Genomic DNA, 25387 nt, shown 5'->3' on the forward strand with positions numbered 1-25387 from the left:
CTCCCTTCTTCTTTCCTATGTCATTTTTTAAACTGTAGGTCTGCTAGAAGGGATTTTCTTATTACATATTTTTGGGAGCCTTTCTGGCAAAAATGCTCTAAATCAGGAGTAGGAAACCTATGACCTTCTGGATGTCACTGAACTGCAATACTTAGCAGCCCAACCAATGTGACCTCCCTTGTCCAGCTAAAGTCGAACAAGTGAACTTGGCTAACAAACCAGTGCCATTTGGATTTTTACACTCAGACCAACAGCAACGTCCCAACAGTCAAGAAGATCATTTTAATTTTTATTGACTTAAACAGAAAATCCTACTTTTAAGCTAGGGGGGGAAAAAGAACTATGATGCAGCTCATCCTTATATCAATTTACTATCAAACTACTTATTCCTTTGCCTTCATCGTTCTAGCTGGAGTTCACTTTGCACCAGCCTACCAGTGGTCCCAAGCAGTCCGCTAATTTGTGGGCTGTGGGGGAGCCTGTTTCACTGGAGGAAAGGGGAGGCCAAAGGCAACATAAAGGCAATGATTTCATTCTCTTTCCCTTGGAGTGAAATCAAAGTCTTATCACTTTCCTTTCCTCTTAGCAGAGGGGAAGAAAATCACTGCATTTCTGTTGCTAATGACAGCAGAAATTCAACCATTTTCTTCTCTTTTGTTGCAAAGTGAAGGGAGAGATGCTTCATTGCCTTCCCTCTTCCCCAGTGCAGAAGATAAAGACTGCCAAGTATACCTGGTTACTAAGGTACAGGGGGGGTTGTATGTCAATGGGAGGAGATGGGGGGACGGTGGACAAAACCTTTCAAGACAGCTCTTGTATACACAGACCATAAGGATATGCAACATATTTATCTGACAGTTGGAAGAATTAGGTCTTTCCAATTTCTTTATATTTACAACATCTGACATAGCTTTCTGTTCCATTTGTTTCGATACAAAGGTGTCTGTAATAAACTCCTGTACAAGTCAGGAACTTGCATTTGGCAATGAATTGAAACATCATAAAATGAGAGTGTTTCTGGGTTGCAATGACATGTCTAACTATATCTCTTTAAGAAATTTATCTTAAAATAGCCTGCTAGTAATATATTTACAGTATATGATTAAAAAAAAGAAATATAGGATTCAAATTAAGGAAGTAATTTCACAGAACTACATACAAACCAATGTTTGTTGGTTAAATGTAATTAATCATTACAATTTTAACGATAGAGCATCTACTTAATCTTAACACATTAGTAACAAAGAAATGTACTAATATAATGCATAATTAAAACCCTAGTAGGGTATTTCATTTAATATACATATAGGTTAAAAGCAATTTAAAACAAATAGTGTTTCAAATGAAGAGAAGAACTTAAATTATAATGCAAAAATAGAAATGAACATTACTTTTGGGAAGTTCAGATTCTAAAAAAAGATTATTTAAACTTTGCTTAAAATTAGAAACACAGAAGACTCAATAAAAATTTAAACTTAATATACAAAAATTAAAACTGAATTAAGAAGTTCAGTGCATAACTTTTAATCACTATATTTTGCACCATTGTGCAAAACGTACTATAATTAACCATCTTTCTACCACAGTCAGGCAATGATATGTGCTGTGTGTGCAGGTGAAATTATACTGTTAGTCTACTTCATTTTTATTTTTATTCATTTTGTAAAGAGATGAAAATAATTAGCCTATGCTAATCTAATTTATCTAAATATATGCACTGCAGGGAATGAACTGAAACTATCCATCAGTTGTTCTGACGAAATCGCAAAGGGCTCAGGTACATATCCTATATGATGCAGTCTCATTAGATTTGCAGAGAAAATCATTTTTATCTAAAAAAAGAACAGTTGTCACTGAAACTATTTCGAGCCTTATTTTCTCTTTTGAATAGGCATTACAATCTTAACATTAATTAGAAGACACTTTTCACTATGCAGCTCAGCAAAAATCAAAGAAGTGTTACAGAAAGATGTATATATATATATTTACATTGTTTCATTTTACCAATATATAGAAGGCATATACACCCCAAATAGCTGTTCAAACATTTTCAGCATTCAAGGTTTAGATTAGGGATTCGCCATCAGGAGTTTTCAAAGATCTCCTGCTAAGAGAAAAAGAGAGAGAGAGAGAGAGGGAGGGAGGGAGAGAGGGAGAGAGAGAGAATCTAAAAAGCTGTCATGCTGGGTTTATTTTTTTAAAAAATGAGCTATTTTCAACTTTTCAAAGCTTTATACACAGATATCTTAAGAAACCCTCATAAACAAGGGTCTTCAGCCTATTTCACATAATAAACAATTATGAGTGACAATGTCAGAAAGAGTTAATGTTTTGGCCACAAGTTATTGATAAGCATGATGTGCAATATAAAAAAATATATAGGAAATCTATATAAGGGGCAGCTACCAAAAGACCATGCTGCCAACACAAACCAGGAGGCTCAGAAATCAAATCTCCATGTGGTGTAAAATGCTGTGTTGCCATGGTAAATATTCATGTTTCAAGAGAAGTGTTAAATCTTGTATCAGAAGTCAAACTGGCTGCCAAGACACATTTTCACAAGTAAGGGAATTTTTGTCTTTTCAGAATGGAACTATTTTTCAATTGACACTGAATTTTCCCTAAAATAAATTCTTCATAACTAAGCCAACCACACTTGAGTCAGTCCAAAAAAATGAATTACTCTGTTCCACTACAGAATTGTCAACAGTTTCTGTATGCATGCAAATGCTTAAAAGTTATTTAGAAAACCTAATACTCTGATGCTAATAAATATTTAAATAGTTACCTCAAAAAAAAAAAACCCACACCCTTAACTGCAGCCCTTAAAATCATTCAGTTTAGAAGAAAGAAGGCAGAGTTGACTTTCTTTGGCAATTACTTATACAAATGTAGATGCAAGATATGCCACAAATACCAAGCCCCAACCTAAAATTTAGGATGAAGGATCATTTTAAAAAGCATTTTTCAGATTTCCAGACAGTTTACATTTTTAAAGCAAGACAACTGTATCTCACTTTTGTGCAAGATTTTTTTCAAGCAGAACACTTGCTTGATGATCCTTCCTCATATGTTAGAGCAATATTGGTTTTCTGCTAAGTCCCAACCACATAACAGCCTCCCAACCACATAACAGCAGCCTCCCATGTCATATTAAGCTCTATTCTGACAGAATTGTCTTTTTATGAATAACATGGAATAGGAAAAGGAAACCTCATTCCACAAGCAGAACGTTTATATTATTGAAGATCCAACCCAATCTTTATCAAGACTTTTTAAAGCAACCACTACTTAATGGAAATTTAAGTTTAAAGATTCCACTTGGTAGGTCTTATATTGTTAGGAGTAACAGTATTGTTCCCCATAAACACTGTCATTAGCTCTACGCATAATATCTCAAATAATGTAAGGAGCCACAGTGAAGAATATAGTGGTTTTGTGCTATGAAGATAAGCTGGAACAAACTGAAGCAAAGCCCTGAGTCTCTTTTACCCAGCCAGGAAAACATTTATCCAAGTTTAGTTTCATTTTCCATAAAAGATATTCGTCTTTCTTTAAAACTAGATGTCCTGTTTTAAAGTAAACTCTGATTTCTTAAGGTAATAAGGTAAAGCTAAAATTATTTTGTTTATAAATAAAAATTTATTTTAAATCACTATTTCTGGTTCATTATGATATGGTGGCTTTCATGGTGTTCTTTTCCCAGCTAGGATGGAAAAAAAGAGGATGCCTGGTCCTTGTGGTGAAAGGTCCCCTGTGCAAGCACTGAGTCATGTCTGACCCTTTGGGGGACGCCGCTGTTGGGACGTTTCCCTGGCAGACTATAGTGGGGCGGTTTGCCATTGCCTTCCCCAGTCGTCACCTTCCCCAGCAAGCTGGGTGCTCATTTTACCAACCTCAGAAGGATGGAAGGCTGAGTCAACCTGAGCCGGCTACCCGGGAATCCAGTTTCTGCTGGCATTGAACTCGGGTCGTGGGGAGAGTTTCAGTTGCAATACTGCCGCCTACCACTCTGCGCCACACAAGACTGGTCCTTAGGTCTAACTAATTGATTCATTAGAATTTTGTTAACATTATAATTTTAGAAATTACATCCACACACAAAACATCTTGTGACTCTGTGCAGGTTACAAATATCTATCCAAATAAAATTCAACCTAAGGATTAAAACCATTTAAACTAAAAAAAAAAACAACCTCCAAAACTCAGGCATGGGGGAAAATATGAATATCAAGTATGCACCTAAAATGTGGTAAGGGGGACAGATTCATCTCAAAAGGGAAGAGGGTAAATAGCTATCACTGAAGATGCCTCCTCAATTAGACTATTGTAACTAATTGCCCTGTGGGAAAGGTCCCTGAACAAAGGACAGAAAACAGTATCACAGACACCTGGTCAGATGAACAACTCCTTCCCCTGCCCCACAGAACATCTTTATGACCAATTTGCTTGTATGAGTATTTTATAAGTATTGTTTAATTTTTTAAAATAATATTTATCGTATTTTATTTAATAATTGTTTATAATGCTTATAAGCCACCCTGAGAAGACTTATTATGAAAGACAGATATTTTAAAAATGTAACAAATAAATAATCCCATCAGCAAGTTGTTCCATAGCAGAGGCCACGTATTGGAAAATGCAAAACTAGTTGTTGATGTTAAATGTACCCATGGGTAGGTTTACAAAAGTTTTAACAGCCTGGGGGTAGACTCAGTGGGAATAGACAGTCCTGCATAATTTAGGTCTAAACTTAAATTTTGGCTTGTTCCGTACAGTGTTAACTCTTTGCTCATTATCTGTAGAGAATCAATGTGGTGAAATTATTAAGGGGTTGGACTAGGACAGGGAAGACCCAGATTGAAATCCACTATCCGCCACTTCACTGCGTGACTAAGCCAGTCACATTCACTTAGCACAAGCTATGCACAGGATTGCTGCTATAGGGAAAAATTGGAATCAGGACTACTCTATATACCACATTCACTTCTTGTGGAAAAGGTGGGACATAACTCTAACCAATAGGTAAATAAAGCAGCTCATCTCTTAGACTGTACCTCTATGCACAAAGGAAAGAAATTGCACTTAAATCGAAACCTGAAGCATAAAAATGACAGCTGCACTATTGCTTTTCTTGCTTCAGAATATCACCTAGCAGTATGCTAAACACTTTGCTCCTTAAATAGTATAAGGAGCCAAAAGACTGCAAAAGTTCTCATAGATGCCTAAATGGCAGTGTTTTCATTTGGCCTCCATTTTTATGGCAAGTAAAGTTAAGTTTCACACTATTTTGATCTCCTAGATCAATACATATGTTTTGATATCTACTACTAACATAGTCATAGTTTCTTCTCAATACATGAATACTTTCCAGTCCTTTTCTAATTTCTGTGGCATATTCAAGACACTTCTGATCTGTTTGAACCTTTTTGCTAATACTGAACATATCCTTTTCACTATATCTAACAAATTAATTACAAATTTCTTTATTCATTTTGCTCATTTTAACATTTCATCACTGCAATCAGCATACATCAAAAAATCTGTCATAAACTTATTTATTTGACTAATCCAGATAAATTAAAACAATGCCCAATAAAACGGAACTTTAGGCTGGACAATGATGTGTAGATCTAGCATTATTCCAAGCTACTCAAGAGGAAATATAGATTTATCTGTATAGTGTGGAAGGATTTTACTGAAATGGAATATAATTCAATTAAGTTTAATTAATGCCAAATATGATTAGACAGAAAGATTATAAACACAGACAAAAATCCTGCTTACCACCCACCTTCCCTGTACTGTCATCTTGACTTGCCAACTCTAGTGAAAGCTCTCCTAGGAACTGTTTTCTCCAGAAATATGTGCAGAAGATCCACTGATATATGTGTGATGGTTGCCTATCCTAATAGACTCAGACTCACAAGCAGGTACTTAGTGATATCTGATTTATTAAAAGAATAGTATGCAAATACAGAGAAAGCTGAGAATGAGTAAAAGCGCGCCAAATACAAACTAAAAACCCTCGCCTCAAACGTAATCCCTCCCCTCGCCCTGCCGTTACAAACTCCCCCCCCCCAGGTGCTGGTAACCGTTTCAACTGCTATCCTGGGAAAGTAACCTTGAACACATGAGATAACCCAAACACATTCCAACCCAGCAGCCAACAGATAACAACTCCCCGAGATGGAATCCTCCGCCCTTCCCAGATGAAACACGTATCAGTGAAATGACATGCGAAACGTTATGATGTACCAGCAACATTGGAACGGTGAACATGACAATATGTGTATCAATACATGTTTATGTGCATATACACAAGCCAGAAACCATACAGCAGAAATTAACTGCCTGGAATGTAAGCTAAAAATAATCATACAATCAATTGTACCTCTTCTGCATATTCACAGAAACTATTATCTCAAATACACAGAAGGGTACACAGAAGGAGCCTTCTCAAAGATTGTTGAAATAATACAGTTGGGGGTACCCTGGAAACAGTGAACTACACCAGCTAATCCTTCTAACACCAGATCAAACCACAGCTAAGCGGAAGATGAATCCACCAAAACAATTGTTTTAACGACCAACCTTGACGACGATTTCAATAAATATTGAGGGATTTTCTACTCATAAGAGTATTTTACTAGCAGACATGTGCAGGAAGCACAAATGTGATATACTTTTGGTCCAGGAAACACATTGGGGAATGACTAGTCACAGACCCAGAATAACTGGAATGGAGGTGGCTACTGAGAGACCACATGACCAGTATGGGAGAGTAATTTTCACACGGCTTAGGCTTCATATAATATCAACAGCGTTGACAGAAAAGAATAATATAGAAGTCCTCACTATTCCAACTTCTGAATTCTCAATCACTTCAATATATAAGCCACCAGATACTACCTTTGTTTTTAATGAACCAGATAATTTTAAATATGATCAGATAAATTTTATTATGGGTGATTCTAGTTGTCATAGTGAAACATGGGGATACCCCCAGACTAATGAAGATGGTGCACAACTTGATGCACGGGCAGATGGCAATGATTTTCAACTTATTAATGATCTAAAGTGTTCGCATCCTTCAATAGTGGTAGATGGAAGAGGGGAAATAACCCAAATAACATCTTCGTGAGCAGAAAGAAGAAAGCACAGTGTACAAAATTTGTTGATGTCCCTATCCCTTGTACTCCATACAGAACTACTGGGTGTGTGGTTAACACCATAGTGCAGAGCTTTCCAAACTGTGTGTCATGACACGTTAGTGTGTCAGCTGCAGTGTGTAGGTGTGTCGTGCGGTCGAAGCATCATACAGGTACTGTGCAAGCACAGTATGCGTATCCAGTTGAAACAGCTGATTCCGCGTGACTTCGGGTGACACGGCCACACCGGCAGTGTGTTAGGATGGAGGCTGAGTCAGAGGAAGACAAACGGTTAGGACCGTTAGATCAATTGATGGGAAATGATGGGGAAGGCGCAAAAATTGACAAGAGCCTAGCACAGGAAGAAAAGCAGCTGATTGGTCAGGGGTGTGAGTTGCCATCACCGCCACCAGTCAGCACAAGAAATCGACGAGCAGGAAGGAAAGCCAAACAACGGGAGGCCCAATTGGCTTCTAACCACCAATGGCGCGAAAATGCCAGAGATAAAAGGCGCCGAAATAAAAAGCAACACGGGATTGTGAACGCAGGATTGTTCTCTCACTTTATCACTGCGGGAGTGGAGTGCTGGTGCTGTTATTTTCATGTTTACTTAGTGTTAAAACTTTATAATCAATTCACACAGATTTATTCATTAAATTGCAGTTGAATTACCCCTAAAATGTGTAAGTTTCAAATTAAGAAAAGAAAAGCTGGTGAAGATGACATTTGCAATGAACAACATGTAGCGGCTATAGAGGAAATTACACAAGAATCAACTGTTGAACTGTCTGTATTAGTACGTAAGAAGTATAAAGGAAACATTTCCAAGCCTCGTTTATACAGTAAAGATTATATGAAAACTGGGGTTCACATTTTCTGGTAATGAAAACAATCCTTGTTCTGAGTGTTTAGTTTGTGGGGATATACTTGCAAATGAAAGTATGGTAGCAACAAATTTAAGCATCATTTTACCTCAAAACACAGTTATTTGTCAAGAAAACCAGTACAGTACTTTATTGAGCTTTCAAAATCTATAAAGAAGCAGTCTGCATCATTCACAAAGAGAATGAAGTTAAATGAATGAAGTTACTTTAGTTGCTCAAATAACTGCCAAAAACAAGGACCCACACACTATTGCCGAAACCACCATAAAGGAATCTTGCTGTGCTGTTGTTCGAACAATGTTTGGGCACAAATTTGAGATAGAAGTTAATAAAATCCCTTTGGCACATAACATGATTGGAAGATGTATTCAAGACATGTCTGATGACATTAAGCTGCAAATGACAAGACAATAATATAATCTTTACGTTGCAATTAGATGAATCAACAGATGTCAGTGGGTTAGCGCAATTATTGGTTTTTATATGTTTCATTCATACTGACAGAATTATTGAGCAATTTTTGTGTTGTCTAGAACTTCCAATGAGAACTAGAGGTGAAGATATATTTAAAATTTTAGATTGCTTCATGAAGGAAAATAATTTGCAATGGTTAAATTGCGTAGCAATATGCACAGATGGCGCACCCTCAATGGTTGGTTCAACAAAAGTTTTTATAGCTTTAGCAAAGAAAGAGAATGAAAATATTATACGTACTCATTGCTTTTTACATCGTGAAGCACCAGTCGTGCAAACCACTGGAAATGAATTAAGAAAAGTTATGGAAAAAGTGGTTCAAATGGTCAATTACATTAAAAATAGACCTGTTAAATCAAGATTATTTGCTTATATTTGTGAAGAAATGGGGGCAAGGTTTAAAAAGCTTCTAGTATACACAGAAATTCTGTCCTAACAGTGAGACACACACTGAGACGAGTAGTTCTCTAGTGTTTATTACTGCTACATAACAGAATCCTAACAAACTGAATAAGCGTGGGAAAAACCCAGACATATAAACCCCAAAAGCTAAGGCGGGCCTGATCTGTGTCTCTTTGAATGGCTGCTTAATTCCTCAGTACTACACATGTGTTTTCCCCCCTGGATAGAGGCCCCCTCCTGCTCACCGTCATTACTCATGACAAATTCGTTGGCTCTCAAGAGGTTGAGTGCTTTGTTGAGTATATGAATTGAGGGAAATGATGCTTAAACTTTTTGAGGAAAATCAGCAAAATGAATTCTGCAATCTAATTCAAAACAAAGTTTGGTGCATATCTTGCTGACATATTTGAACATTTGAATAAAATAAACACCAGTATGCAAGGAAAAGGAGAAAATATCTTAACAGAGGTAGATAAAATTTGTACTATGAGAGAGAAAATAGCAATTTGGAAAAGGAAAGTGAAAGAAGGAAATTTTGAAATGTTTTCCAAAGCTTCTGAGTGCAAGCTAAAATGTGTTATCAGCTTGCTTATTGTTGACAATTAAAATTGCTCAGAGAGAAACTTCATCATTACTTCCCAAATGTTGAAGTCCAAGACTATGATTGGATCAGAAATCCATTTCTTTCAACTGCAATGAGGAACTCAGGAAGAAGAATTAGCTGAAATAAAAAATGATCGAAGTCTGTTAATGATATATGAAGAGGGTGACTTAGACAGCTTTTGGATTTGCGTTTCAAAAATGCATCCCAAAATAGGTAAAAACGCGTTAAAAATTCTTCTGCAGTTTTCTACTACATACGTTTGTGAAGTATCCTTTTCAACGATGACAAACGTAAAGACACTGAAACATGGAAGCTTAAAAATGCTTGATGACGAAATGCTAGTGTCTTTATCTAATATTCCACCAAATATTAAAAAGCTGTGTTCATCCCATCAACCTCATATATTTCATTAAAATGGTAAGTAGTTATTGGTGTTATTCAAATTTTTTAAATTCTTGCAGATATTTACATATTGTTACTCGTAAATGACAACAATCTTGGAAATGTATGTTATTATCTTACAAAACATGTATTTTTAAAAATATAAATGAAAGGTTTTCATGAGATATGTTGTGTCCCCATACATTTCGCTATTACAATTTATGTATGTGTCCGTATCTCTTATAACGGATTAGTTTAACCTCCGGTTTGCTAGTAAAACTGAATTACTATGTCGTGAAATGATGCATGTGTAAAAAGTGTGTCACCAACATAAAAAGTTTGGAAAGCTATGCTGTAGTGAGACCACAAGAGGTCCCCTTTCATAGGTGGTTTAACTTTAAGAAAGCTAATTGGACAAAATTTTGAGAACAACTGGATAAAGATGTAAGGAGAATACTTTCACGCCCAGAGAAGTACGATCAATTTATTGACCTTGTGAAACAAATCTAAACGGGATATTGATATTCCAAGGGGGTGCCGTACCCACTATATCTCAGGGTTGACTAGAGAGACTAAATCTCTGTTAGATAGATATCAGTCCTTATTTGATCAAGAGGATACAATTGACGCTGGGGAACAACTGATGGGAGCAATTGCTGAAGATAGGAGACAACAATGGTGTACATTAGTAGAGAAACTTGATATGAAACAGAAGAGTAGATGTGAGTGGAAATTGCTTAGAAATCTAGGTGGGGATCTAACCAAACCTCAACAAAATCAAAGTAATGTAAAAGTAGATCAAATAGCTAGTCAACTCCTGAAAAATGGGAAAATCCAAGGGAAAAAAGAACAAGGACCGGCTATTAGGGCGGAAGAGCAAGAGGGCGGGTTCCTCAGTGCCCCTTTTACAATACTCAAATTAGAGGGAGCCATAAAAAGCCTGAAGCAAAACAGAGCTGTGGGCATTGATGATTTAAGGGCAGAACAGATAAAACAGTTTGGACCTAATACTTTGGAGTGGCTCTGGCAAATGATGAACACCTGTATTGCTGAACTTAGGTTTCCAAGGCTTTGGAGACAGGCCAGAGTGGTAGCCTTGTTGAAGCTCGAAAAGGAACCAACTGATCCAAAGAACTATCGACCAGTGTCACTCTTATGCCATCTTTATAAGTTGTTAGAATGATTCTTAATCGAGTGGCAGAGACCCTTGATGCAAAAATCATGAGTGAGCAAACTGGTTTTAGACCAGAAAGGTCATGTTATGGACAAATATTTAATCTTACACAACACATAGAGGACAGTTTTGAAAGTAAATTAATTACTGGAGTGGCATTCATTGACCTTACTGCGGCATATGATACGGTCAATCACAGAAAATTGCTGTGCAAGACAGACAACTTTACTGGAGACCATAAGTTCACCAGGGTTATAGGGAGTTTCCTTCAAAATAGAAGGTTTTATGTAACTTTGAATTGTAAGAATAGCAGATGGAGGAAGCAAAAGAATGGATTACCACAAGGCAGCGTATTATCTCTGATTCGATATAATATATACACTAATGACAAACCTGCCCTGACTGATTCACGAACGTTTATATATGCAGATGATACAGCAGTGGCTGTACAAGAACCGAGTTTTGATGAATGTGCTGAAAAATTATCACGGGCTCTAGAACTGGAGAGGTATTATGATGATAATTACTAATCCAAGCAAAACTCAAGTATGTGCCTTCCACCTTCATAATCGAGATGCAGGGGTTTAACTGGATATAACGTGGAGAGGGAACAGATCACAGCACTGCCCAACACCTAAATATTTGGGTGTTGTGTTGGACAGAACGCTTTCTTTTAAGCAACACTGCTTAAATACCAAGGCTAAAGTATGTGTTAGGAATAATATCATCTGACTATTGACAAACTATGCATGAGGAGCCCAGCCAGCTAAGCTACAAGTATCAGCTCTGGCCTTGAGTGTCTCTACTGCTGACTATGCGGCACCAGTATGGAACACTGTGAATGAGGCAATGTGCATAGTGACAGGATGCCTCAAACCTATGCCCGTTAATAAATTATATCCCCTTGTAGGTATTGCTCCAGCTAAGATTAGAAGGGAAGTAGAAGCAGACGCTGAAAGAACCAAGCAAGAGACTGACTCTCATCACCCTTTAAACGGATATGGTCCTCCAATTCGTTGACTTAAATCTAGAAAGAGCTTTATGGCAAGAACTAAAACCCTAGAGGGGCCCAAAGAACAGAATCAAATAAGTAAATGGAGGAATGAGCTCACTGAATTAAGAAATCTACCGAAGGAAGAAATGGCCACGGGAAGCACTCTCCCGTATACAGTTTGGAGGACAATGAATAGGATGAGGGTGGGGGTACCAAAGTGTAAGACAAATCTATTTAAGTGGGGGTTGCTGGCTGACAGCAATATATTATGTGAATGTGGAGAAATCCAAGATCCGGAGCATCTGATGGTGTGCCAATTATTGCCAGAGCCGTGTACTGTCAATGACCTACAGCAATCTAATGACAAAGCTGTGGCGGTGGCTACATTTTGACACAGCAAAGTTTGATCTGGATATGAAATAAATACATAATTTGTATTTGGACAAATAGTTTGAACAAATAGTTTGTATTTGGACACGAAATAATTTATTTCATGTCCAAATACAAACTATTCTGTGCACACACAGAGACAGAAGTATATACACCCAATTTCATACAAAAAAGAGACACTATAGGCTACTATAGTCTCAATAGCAGAAAACTAAGGAAAGTTTAAGGAAAGCTCTATTTAGTAAGTAAGTCCCATAGAGTTCAATGGATTTTATTCCCAAGAAAGTTAGTTTGTTTGTTTAATATCCTGCTTTTATTATTTTTATAAATAACTCAAGGCAGTGAACATACTGAATACTCCTTCCTCCTATTTTCCCCACAAAAGCAGCCCTGTGAGGTGAGTTGGGCTGAGAGTGAGTGACTGGCCCAAGGTCACCCAGCCGGCTTTCATGCCTCCGGCAGAACTAGAACTCATGGTCTCCTAGTTTCTAGCCTGTTGCTTTAACCACTAGACCAAACTAGTTCTATTTAGAATGACTAGTACTGTTTATCAGTGTGCCATCTGATTTTCCTTTCATTCTTCTCCATGTGTAGAGATAAATACTACAGTGGAGAGCTTCTCTAATTATGGAGATATTCTACCAACTGAAGATTCTGTTTTTCCAGTGTCTTCATTTGGATGAAGAGTTTCAATAGATAGAGCAAGATGCCCACTGCAGACCCACCCCTTCTACTTACTTATGGCGAGTACAGGAGGGTAAGATTAACATGCTCATCCCCATTCCCTGTGAATCAATTTGGCAGTGTCTTCTCCCACCTCGCCTGTCTACATTTTAGCCACTTGCTTTCATTACTTACAACCTGTGGCCCTTCATTCACTTTTAGTACTTTCTTCCTCTACTGCCATTTGTAAGATGACCCGTTCTAATTCATCTTTGACTTCTGCTCTGATAAATAATTTTTATTTCCTCATAAAAACATATTATATTATTATTAAATTATTATTATTATTATCCTTCATTAAAGGATAATGTATTATTATAGAGGAAACAATTACATAGACAATCATTACAATAAAATGTATATTGTATACAATACAGGTAGTCCTTGCTTATTGACTGCCCTATTTAGCGACCATTTGAAGTTACAATGGTGCTGAAAAAGTAACTTTATGACTCACACTTACAACCATTGCAGCATCCCCACGGTCATGAGACTGAGATTCAGGTACTTTGCAACCAGTAGGTGTTTACTACCATCACAGCATCCTATGGTCAATTGATCAAGATTCAGGTGCTTCACACCTGGCTTCCCATAAGCACAGTCAATGGAGAAGCCAGCAGTAAAATCACAAGTCTCACCTAATGACTGCTGGTGATTTGCTTAACGACCATGGTGGAAGCCCATCATGGTCACGTGATGTCTCACCTAATGACTGTGTTGCTTAGCGATAGAGTTGCCAGTCCCAATTGTGGTCATTAAGTGAAGACTATCTTTACTATTATATTATGGTACACTTGTTCTTCTTTATTCTACATATTATCTGCATTATCATTATAATAAACGTGATTGACATGGTATGATTAAGTGTAAAGTTTCCTGTGGAACCATTGTGGTCGATCATCAAATAATATACTTCCGCGGTTGTCTAACTACATATTTACACATGTCAACACTCACATATTTCAGCTACAGAACTGAAAAGAAATGTAGTAAAATTCTGTAAGAAGGAACAGCTGCAAGACTTTGCAAGGAAACAGGATTGCTTAAAATTAAAAACTGGAAAGGTTTATATTAAAGCCCAAATCTTTAAAGAAAAAAAAATCTCATTCATTAAACAATGCTGGGTATCTGTAGAAACCCAACAGACTAAACAAATTAGTCTGAAATTTTAAAATGAAATTTTGAATACCATTACTTTGCTATCCAAATTATCACTATGCATGACTGCCATTTCAAACAAGTATTTATTTATTCATTTATCAAATTTCTCACCGCCCATCTCCCCCGCAAGGAGGATAGTTATGAATTATATATAGCTGTGAATTTTATATAAATTTACTATATAAACCTGCTAAATAAATAAATTTTCAGGGAGATTTATATACCTGATTCAATATAGTTGTACCCCACTTTCTATTTTTAAAAAATAACCTCAGTGGTTTATAATTAAAATAGTTAAAACAACTGATTCTTAAAAAACGCTTGCCAAAATCCACAAGCAAATTCCAGAAGTCTTTCAATGGTTCTAAATCTTGGTAAGCCTTTGCAGCTGCACTCTACTGCTAACATGTAGAAATAATTTATATACTTTTTATAAAATAAGGTTGGTTTTGTGAATCCAAAGTGAGTATCAAATGGCTGACTATACTATCACCTATTAATTCAAAACATGTGCCCATATCCATAGCTTATGAAATGTCAGCACAAATTTGTAAACAATCTGCCTTCAGATACATCAATGACGTATTTATATTTGAAAGCTATATATGATGGTTTTAAAACCATCTGAACTATATAAAGACTATTTAATGTTCCTGCACAAAGTATATCACAGTGGAAATTTTGCTGGCAAACAATCTACATCTAATAAATGTTTTTTTCATGAACTGAAATTATAAATAATTCTTAAGCTCCACAGGGGGAAAAAGTATTAATGGAAAATAATGAGAGAGAGCAATGCATTGCCCAAAGGAATTTAGTATTATTGTGATTATGTAATGAATATGACCTTATATGAATGTTTTACACTCATGACAAATGCTTTCCTGATTATGAAGTTCTTCAGGAGCTCCTTCTGAAAGCAGATGACCATAAACTTCCAGTTCTGAGTAGTGGAAGTCAAAATTAACCTCCATGAATAAACAACGATAGGGATTGTCTGCATTATAGACCATAAGAAGTCTTTGCTTTTGTTTCATGGGAGTCAATTTGGTGTAGTGGTTAAGATGCTGGGCTGTAAACCAGGAGACTGTGAGTTCTAGGCCTCCCTTAGGCATGAAAGCCAGCCCGGGGACTCTGGGCCAGTCCCTCTCTCTCAGCCCAACCTACCTCACTGGGTTGTTGTTCTGGGGAACATAGGAGGCAGGAGGTATATTCACCACCTTGAGTAGACCAAATTTAAAAGAAAGGCTGGATAAAAATCTAACGATGATGATGAGATGAAGATGATGAGATGATGATGATGATGACAATGATAGGTATGGCCGTGCAAAAGAGGGAAAGATAATTGACTTGTTTCCTCAACTTACAGCGAAAGTTGAAAGTGTGGGATTATCTGTTGTAAATTCTTTTAGCTTTATCAGCTGTAAACCTTTCACTGATTCTGAAAATAATGTATGCATTTTTAATTTTGCACATTTACCTTTCAGCCTCTGGGGTTCAAAAACTTTAAATGACTATATCCAGCAGCATGCGGTGCTGCACTAAAAGCATTCAAGTTGCACTTCATGCAGCTAAAAAATAATTATAATATAATTCTATTGAAGTAAAATTAAAAGAAGCACTATGCTGCATACACAGGCTTATTCTTTTATAGTAACACACCAAGAATCCAACCTTAAAGAAAGATGATTTGGGACAGTGCCATATATGCACTGTTATATATGTGCAGATTCATGCACTCAAAAAAATAGTTCATTCATAGCATTATTTATGGTGGAGTTTGATATGTACCTAATAGCATAAGGATATTAAAGTTACTAAGTGAGACAACGAAGTTGGACCCATTCACCTGTCATGTGACATTTTCAAAAGATTTTAACTCTCCCATTGCTAATTCAACCCTTTATATAGATACAGGTAACATGGCTGGAATACAAGCAGGAGATGGTGCATAACACAATGCAAGATATATTTAGGTAACAGTTTAACAGCTTAGTTTAGTTCTTGCTATATACAATACAAACAGGCAGCAATACAAGGCTTGTACACCACGAGGCCCATCATTTCTTTCCCTAGGACATTAGCACAGTGCAGATGAATCACCAACAAAAACAGTACGCTTAGGCTTTTCTATGTATAGAATCTGGATTGCAATTTTATGAGATATTTAAAGCAGTGCAGATTCTCAGTTTTACTCAATCTATTGTAGTTTATAGTTTGATTTTGTGATGTATAATGTGTTGACAGACTTGGATATTTATCCTTGCTTAAAGCTTAATAGTGATTTTTAGTCATTTAAAGTGATATATTAAATCATTCATAATTAACTAATGATATACTGAAAGCTATAACCTCTTTGACATTTTTAGATCCCTTGTTTATTCATTTGCACTTCACTCTTTTATTCTTTTTACTTGGTATCTATTTATGTTTATGTATTTTCTCTAAAAGATTTAATAAAATTGTTTTTTTTAAAAAAACAGCATGGGGCTATCCAGGCAAGCAAAATTCCCTACGGGCAGGCTGGGCTTGACTTGTAGTCCTTATTTTGCCTATGCAATTTTATAGCAGAATTCCATTAGGAGCATTACAGAACAAACGTGAAATAATTGGTTACTCTGGGAGATAAATGAGGTAGAGAGCATAATGGATAAAGGGAAATAATTAAAGGGAACAAATTTCCGCCCCCCCCCCCCGTAATTTACGAAGTCAACTGTCCTTTGTATTTAGTACAAAAATATAAAAAGCAGTTTTACTCATGCAAAAGAAATGCTGAAACCACAAAACTCTACATTGTTTCAGGTGACACAATGTTTGATGCTCCTGAACCCTTAAGGACATCATCATATTGGAAATGATGTTTATAACTAAGATATGTATGAAGTTACATAGTCAACACTGCCCAAAAAATCCAGATACATCTGAAGTGTACAACCTTACCAAAGTTAAAAATATTTCATTTTGGACATTAACCAGACTTATATTACGTAAGAGATGATTTTTTTAAAAAAGAAAAGATAAAGTAAGATAAATAAAACAAAATGGAGTAAGAGATAAATTAAAAACATCCAGCACAGATGCAACTTTCTTAGTTCAGGTAAACTGCTTTAAACACTAAGCCTTCAGTGGCAAGACCACTGTAAATATAGCTAGAAACAAATAAAAAGCCGCCCAGAGTCACTTGTTGAGATGGGCAGCTATAGAAATTAAATACTCTCCTCTGGGGGGGAGACGGGCGGTGGCAAAATTTGATGAATAAATAAATAAATGTAAACAAATGGACAAATAAACAAATAAGGAGAACTAATTATTATTGTTATTACTAAACTTGGAGGAAGTTTCAAACTATTCCTAGTGAGCTCCTGTCACATCTTGCTGGCTATTAATCAAAACTTGGTGACATTATAATAAAGTGCATAGCTCCTGTCAGTTAAAAGATAATTGAGATAAAAAGAATCAGCACAGACTGGATATTGAACTAATGAAGGTGTAATAAATTTGTGTCACAGATCTCAGTAGGATTGACAGCAGAGAAGGGCTGCTGTTTCAGTGGCTCCCAACTTATAGTGACATAGGCGTTCATTATATGAGATTCTCTAGAATGTCCCTTCCAGAACTGCAGTCTGTAGGGTATTATAGCATTTTAGTGTCAGACATCTTTGGAATGTTGGTATGTTGATCAGGTTAAGGTATCTGGCCAATGAGATTAAATCCAAGGCTCAATTATTGCTAATTGAAACCTTTTCCCAAGCTTATCAAAATAATCTGTCACCTTCAGCAGAATTTGTTAAAATAATGTTACATCCTCTTTATTAAGTATAACTCATTTTATTGCAATTTAATCATACTATTTTATTGGGTAGGTTTTTAATTGACATTTGTGGGGATCAACTGGTAAGCATTACAGCTTTGTCTGAAGAATTCAAAACATAACTTGACACAGAGATCGGCTAGCCATCGCTGGGAACAGCCTGATGAGAACATTTCATCATTTTTGCAGCCTATCCTGCTGATCTCAGGTTGGAGGGAGGGAAGGATGGGCAGTTTCCTACAGTCAAAAGTTACATTATTAATGTATTCCATTAACACCATGCAAATGTCATGTTAATTTCTGATCATCATCAAATCCGACAATGGTTTCCATTCTGGCAACTAGCCAATTAGGTATATGGAAAAATATTCACCCAATTATGTTACTTGAATCAGGTTAAGGACTCAAGAAGAAGCAAATAAATGCTTTGAAACTATTTCAGAGATAAAATGTAAGTTGACATTGTCTTCGTGTGCTATACAGGATGTTATACAATATGATAGGCAGCTGCCAACATTCATCACTATTTATGAAATCTAGCTGTTCTTTATGATGGCAGCTAAGATCCATATTTTCCCCCCAATATTTTGTTCATTGTGTTATGAGGAAAAGCAAAATAGCTGGGATCAAGAATACTGGGCTTATAAAACATAATACACAGTATATATTAAATTGTTAAAATTGCTTCCTCCTTCCTGAAAGAAAGCTTCATATAGAAGAAAAAGGAAAGAACAAAGTTTACTCGGGTTGCTTATCAATGTGATACAGTAGTACCAGAAGACTGACTGACTTTTCAGTATCAGCACAAAAGTGTTCAGACTTTGCATTTGGAAGCCAGGTAAGGAGCGAAAATAATTACAGATGAAGTTGGTGAAATTTCAAAATAGATTACAAGTATTTTAAGACATATAAACAATTAATCAGAACAGAAATTCTATTCTGTACTTGTCAGACCTGACCTTCAGTACTATGTCCGGTTATATGAGCACTGCATCTTAAGAAGAATTCAGACCAACTGGACCAGGTATTATGAAGGGTAACAGGAATGACTGGGACAGAAAATGAAGTCATTAAAGCAGCATTTGAACAAAGTGCATATATTTAACCTTCAGAAGAAGGGACTGGGAGGAGAGCAAGGATATGACATTTCTCCTCAAGTAACCAAAAAGAAGGTCATGTAGACAAAGGCCAGAAGTTATTTTCTATCATCCTATGATGCCCATGTAATAATGATTTTAAGTTACAGGAAAGCAGTTCCTGGCTAATTTTAGGAAAAAGCTAGAACTTGCAATGGCAATTAATAAAAGACAAGAACAAATAATAAATAAGGTTGGATTTTACCTGTAAGAATCAGTAAACGTATGGATAATATAGGAATGTCTCAATTTTCATCATTTGAAAACTTTAAACTACAATCTTACTAACAACTACACAAGGAAGGTTACAAGAGTAAAAGAAGCATGTGACGTTATCCGTAATAGCTTCTATTCATATATATAAAGTTTTCTCAAATGCCTCTTTTTATTATGCCATGTACAAGAAGGGGAGAGCCTCATGTGGCACAGAGAGATAGGTGGCAGTATTGCAGCCGAAACTCTCCCCATGACCCGAGATCGACCCCAGCGGAAGCTGGATTCTCTCTCAGGTAGCCGGCTCAGGTCGACTCAGACTTCCATCCTTCCGAGGTCGGTAAAATGAGCACCCAGCTTGCTGGGGCAGGTGATGACTGGAGAAGGCAATGGCAAACCACCCCACTAGAGTCTGCCAAGAAAACATCGCAAAAGCAGCGTCCCCCCAAAGGGTCAGACATGACTCAGTGCTTGCGCAGGGGACCTTTCACCTTTCACCACAAGAAGGGGACCTCAGCAGGTTCAGATAAAACCTGAGAGCTACAAACATTAAAAAACTTTTCAAAGTAAAAGCAAAAAGCAGTGCAGTGCACTGTAGCTCAAGCACAACCATTGGGCACAGAATTCTATCAGAGTAGAGGGAAAAGGTCTAAATTAGGATTTTTCAAACTGTGTTCTGCATGAAAAACTTGATGGGAGTTCCATGATAGACCCAAGGGCAAAAACAAACAAACAAAAACTGACTCAAGCACAGTCAATTTTCTATCATGCCTCTTGGTCAGGGTTCCAAGATATTTTTTAAAAAATACAGGTTCCGCAGCTTGAAAAAGTTTGAAAACCTGATCTAAATCCCATGGAGGAGGGTGTGGGGGACTTACCGAATAGTAATCAAAAGCATACCAAGATCTCACATGTTTTTGTACATTCTAGATATTTATCATACTTATAGCAGTCTTCTGTGTGCCTATAGTATTTCTTTTTATTCTTATTCAACCTATAATACATTTTGTGACACAACTTCTTGCTCAGTATTCTTGCATTTAGACAAAGATAGACTTTGTACAAACCTATAAAGGAGCTGCACTGTACACTTTGGACCTTCCCACAGTTACTTTTATTGTTAGCAACCCAGGATATCTTAGGTGTGTGTGTGGCTGGAAGGAAGTAATACGTATATACTTTTATGTGTGTGAGCACAGAAGTGTTCACGTGTTTGCAGCAAGGGGACTGTGGGAAAATCTGTGTGCTCATATGGGCTCACATATATGTATGTGGAAAGGTTGTCTATGTGTCTGTATGTATTCGTATCTCCATTGTGCACTCCTCCTCCAGGAATACACTGCAGCAGCAATGCATTCTTTTGTCACTACCTCTTAGATCAATTTCAGAATTAATTGTTAGCATGGGATACGACCAACAGAAGCAATTAACTGTTAATTGAACTGAATTTATTATATATTAGATAACTCAATTAATATTGCAATCAAGATTGAAAATAAATTTATTTTATAGGTGGGGAAAAACGTAACTTCTGTTCTAAGTATTCAGATATTTATAATTATTTTAAACAGCTATTATTATTTTAAACAGAGATTTTTTGTATTGTGATTTTGTTCATGGTCATGGTCTATTCCAGTGCAGGACTTTGATATCAAATGTACTCACGAGCCCTAAAAACTTGCCTACTCCTTTGCTGATATTTTATTAGACTGATTTACTAGGATTCTAAACTTCAGTGACAAGACAGTAAAAATTACTATATACTGGAGCAATCCTATCTATACATTCACATGAATTATAATGCAGGCATATGGATTTAGCTAGCTGTTTACTACTTGGATTAGTAAAAGGTGAAATTAGAATAAACCATGCTTAATTACATGGCAAATATATTTTCTCTGAAAAATAAAAGCATAGATCGTTTTAGAGAAATCTATCATTGCAGTGGTTTAAACATTATTTGAATCAAAGGAGGATTCTAACAGGCAGAGAATTATTAACTGCATTGCAGTAGTGCAAAAAAGATTACATTACATGAAGGAAGAAACACTTCAGTAAATTTTAAACAATTTTAAAATCTTGATTGCTTCCTTCTCTCTATCTTTATTTTAACTTGTGATATAAAAGGATCCTCATTTTCAATTTTCTTACAAAGTACATTTTTATAACTTATTAACTTTTATGTGTGTTTATGTGTTTTGGGATTTTAATTTTTAATCATTCTTATGTAGTTGCACATCATTTAAAGGTATCTTTCATGCAGGAAGTAGTACAAAATGTATTAGGCATTAACATTAAGAAATGTTAAATATTAATACATAAAATAATAATAAATTAAAATTTAAGCTGATGTTAATATAATGTAAATGTTAATATAATGTAAATGTTGAAATGACAACAGAATACAGTGTTGTATCACTCAAATAGGAGGGACAACTAGCCAGTTCAGAAGTCAAATGAGAACTATGTGAGCTCTTAGAGTGTTCCCATTCATCATGACACAGTGATCAAGCAGTGTTACATCCACACCAGAACACCACCACTGTCAGATTATAGTGCAAGAGTAGCTGAAACAAGGCAGGTCTTTTGCATATCCTAACATCATTTTGTGAAACAGGACAAGATATAGTGACACAATGGCTATTATAAAACTCTTATCTACTTTTGAGACCTGAAATATATCACAGAACCATCTGCAGCAGTGAAATTTTCTACAGCAACTATTTTTCATTCCTAATAATGATACTAAAGTGGAGGGTAGTCATTCTACAGTGGTTGTTAAGATTAGCGGAAGCTGATGAAAACAAAGGTATTAGCATGAGGTGCAAATTGCCAGAGAGATGTTCCCTGGATGCCCCCGAAGATTATCCTGGACATTAATGACTGCTTCTAAAGGGGTGTTTGCCTGGTGAATTTAACTCTTTTTGAAATGTTCAAATACAGTTTTGCTCTCCTTTCTTTCCTCCCCTGTTAAGATATGATATCCCTTCTGCTCATTTCCAACTTCCCATTTTCTTTTCTTGTTGTTCCCTTGTCGTCCCCCCCCCCCGTTCAAACACAATTATTCTTCCCTCCTATACCATCTCTACCCAGTTTCATCTTTTCTTCTTTTTAACAGTTTCTTCTAGAAGGAGTAAGGGATATGTGCATACGTAAGATTCTGTTATGTGAGGCAATGACTGAAAGAATCATTAAAGAACTTAATTCATGGTGATTGCATTTGCAATTTTCTAGGCAGCAGTCTGGAACTGATCTGTCACTGCCTTATGACAGGATTTTTTTTTTCTTTTCTTTTTCTTCTTTTTGCTCTCCTACTCAAGATATTCCACTTGAATATCTACGGGACATTCCATCCAACTACTACCAGGTTGGAACCTGCTTAGCTTTTCAATAACCTGTTTAACATGTGTATGAGGTTGCATCTGTGCCAGATAATTGGGAGAATGCTTTGTTTCCCTTATACAAAGAGAAAGGTAGTAAGAGTGAATGTAAAAACCACAAGACGATTAATGATCCAAAAATGATTTGTACCGTAGATACGTAAGGAGAATGAGGAGAACTGAAGGAAAAATTAATTCATGAAACACTAAGGTAGTTATGCTTGACAGTGAAAATTGAGCGAATGATTACAAGTTATTCAAAAATGGTAAAGAACTGGAAGAAGTAGATGTATTTGTGTTTCTTGGTAGAATAGTTACTTAGATGGAAAAAGTGATGGAGAAATATTAAGATGTCCAGATGCTGATTAAAAGAATGTGGGTAGTATACAAGGAATAAATGTTTGTCAAAAATGGCTGTATAATGGGAATATGTTCCTACCCACTTTTTCATATGAAAATGAGAGGTGCATCAACAGAAACATAAAAGGATCCAAACGCAGTGCAAACAGGTAAATGAAGAAGTCTGTGTAGTAAAACAAAAAGAGATAAAGAATAAATGAATGCTGAAAGAATGTGAATTGAATATAAAAGTGTGACCAGGATGTTGAGGTGGTTTAGCCATACAGAGAGAAGGAATGAGCATCATACTGCAAGAATGTTGTGGTTGAATGGAATTGATGATATCCTCAAAAGAGAGAGTTGAGAAGATGAAAAAACAAAAGGCAGTATGTGTGCAGTGTATGAACATAGTAGAAGCAAGGATGGCTTGCACAGTTAGAAAAGTATGGAGAGGAACAATGAATAACATTGTTGTAAACCGCATTTAGCTGTCTTTCCACTTCTTTTCTCATCATATCTCATGTCTCTAATTTCTTTGGCTTACTAATTCTTATTGCCTTCTCCTCTTTATACAATGCTGCTTACCCTAAAAGGGAATAGCACAAAGGTTATGTATGCATGTACGTAAATTACTGAAGTAGAGAAAAACATATTGGAATTACTTGCGAGCTTGACTATGAACTCTCTGGGACTGAGTTTTACATTAACAGGACTATGCTCATTACTAGAAAGATAAACTATTTGAAAATTTTGAAGCCACAGATAAAAGTATGTATTTCTTGGATATAACCGAAATGTTGATAAAATTTAAAATATACACAACATTCATTTTCATAGTATCTCGTACCCAAACCTATTCTACAGTATTTTTAATTTGTGTTACAAATGGAACTAGAAGCTACAGAATTATAAAAACCAGAACAAAATTCCAAAACCCTAAAATTTCTTAATTTTGTCAGTTTGACAAGTTAGCAAAAATGAGCTTGAAAACAAAAGAAATCATCAACATGAAAGTTAAACTTCTCTACATGTGCACTTTAGCAAAAGAGTTAAGATCAGAAAAAGGAAGACCGTTACTTAAATATTTTGTCTTTAGCCATTGTGCATTCAATCCATTTTGTGAGCTTTCACTATTTCAAGCAGTTTTTGTTTCTTCTTAAGCTGAGATTTCATTTTCATCCACATGATTCTGAAACTAAATGTTTCTCAAATTGGGATAGTTCACTATACATCTGTATATTCGCTCTTATACAGGAAACATAGTGCTTTGCCTCTTACAAATTATTAGAAAACATGAACAAAAAAAAGTTGCAATATATGAGCACTTCATCTTATTACATTCATTATCATATAAAAATATTTCACTGTTTTTTAAAAAAACTTTTTTCCAAAAGTTCTTAATTCTTGGGAAGAGTAAAATTAAACACATGTACACCTCACAATAGCCTTGGGGAAAACAGGCATAAAATACCTGACTTTTTCTAATGTTTGCCAAGCTTTTCACATCTCTGTCATTACATTACTGACTCACCAGTTTTCCTTCTGGAAACCATTCATGGTTGGGGATGTCTTGCAAGGGATTAGCCCCTTTTTCTCTCAAGCATATTCACAAGCAGAATTCCCTCTGAAAAATGGTCCACAGAATGCTGAAACAAGAAAAATTTCAGTGTCAAAATGTTGAGTGAATTGCTTCACTCTGCAGGAAAGTAATAACTTTTCTTCCTTTTTTGAGAGAGGGAAAACATAGTTGTAACATATTTTCGCTGTAATGATCAATTAAACCATTTTGCTCGATTTCCCCCTCTCTCTTGCAATAAATAGAGCCAAACCCTTAAAGATCTTCCAAATATTAAAATTAACTTGGAAAAAAAAATAGTCATGATAATTTCAAACCTACTGACTGTAATGGAAACTTGGCATGAATGAACTCAGCCAGAATCCAATCCAGTACTTTCTTATTTTACTACCCAGTAAAGTTACTGTTATTGGTTATAGGTTTATTGAAAAGCAAAAAGCAATCCAATTTACAAAACTAACTATGTCATATTTAATGAAAGACCTAGGTGAGTGGTGCTAGGATGAAACTGACCCCACTCCTCCCACACAAACAAGTGTTAAGTTAGCCCAGCCCTGATGTTTCTGCTAGAAATAACTTCCAGGTGATAGGCCA

At 36.1% G+C, this 25387-nt stretch overlaps 1 protein-coding gene across 3 annotated transcripts in view; it reads right to left on the reverse strand.

Moving 5' to 3' along the window:
* The window catches only part of FOXP1 (forkhead box P1), a 557404-nt gene extending 532529 nt beyond the window's left edge, over positions 1-24875 (reverse strand). For 2 of the 3 annotated variants that reach the window (XM_063291587.1, XM_063291582.1), the window contains exon 1: positions 24749-24874. The gene's annotated coding sequence lies outside the window, so the exon portion shown is untranslated. Of the gene's footprint in view, positions 1-24748 lie in introns of all 3 variants that reach the window. The other variant, XM_063291586.1, reaches the window with a different exon arrangement.
* Positions 24876-25387: the final 512 nt, after the last annotated feature.

This window comes from Candoia aspera, chromosome 2 (genome assembly GCF_035149785.1).
Source record: "Candoia aspera isolate rCanAsp1 chromosome 2, rCanAsp1.hap2, whole genome shotgun sequence".
In the NCBI taxonomy this organism is placed as follows: Eukaryota; Metazoa; Chordata; class Lepidosauria; order Squamata; family Boidae; genus Candoia; species Candoia aspera.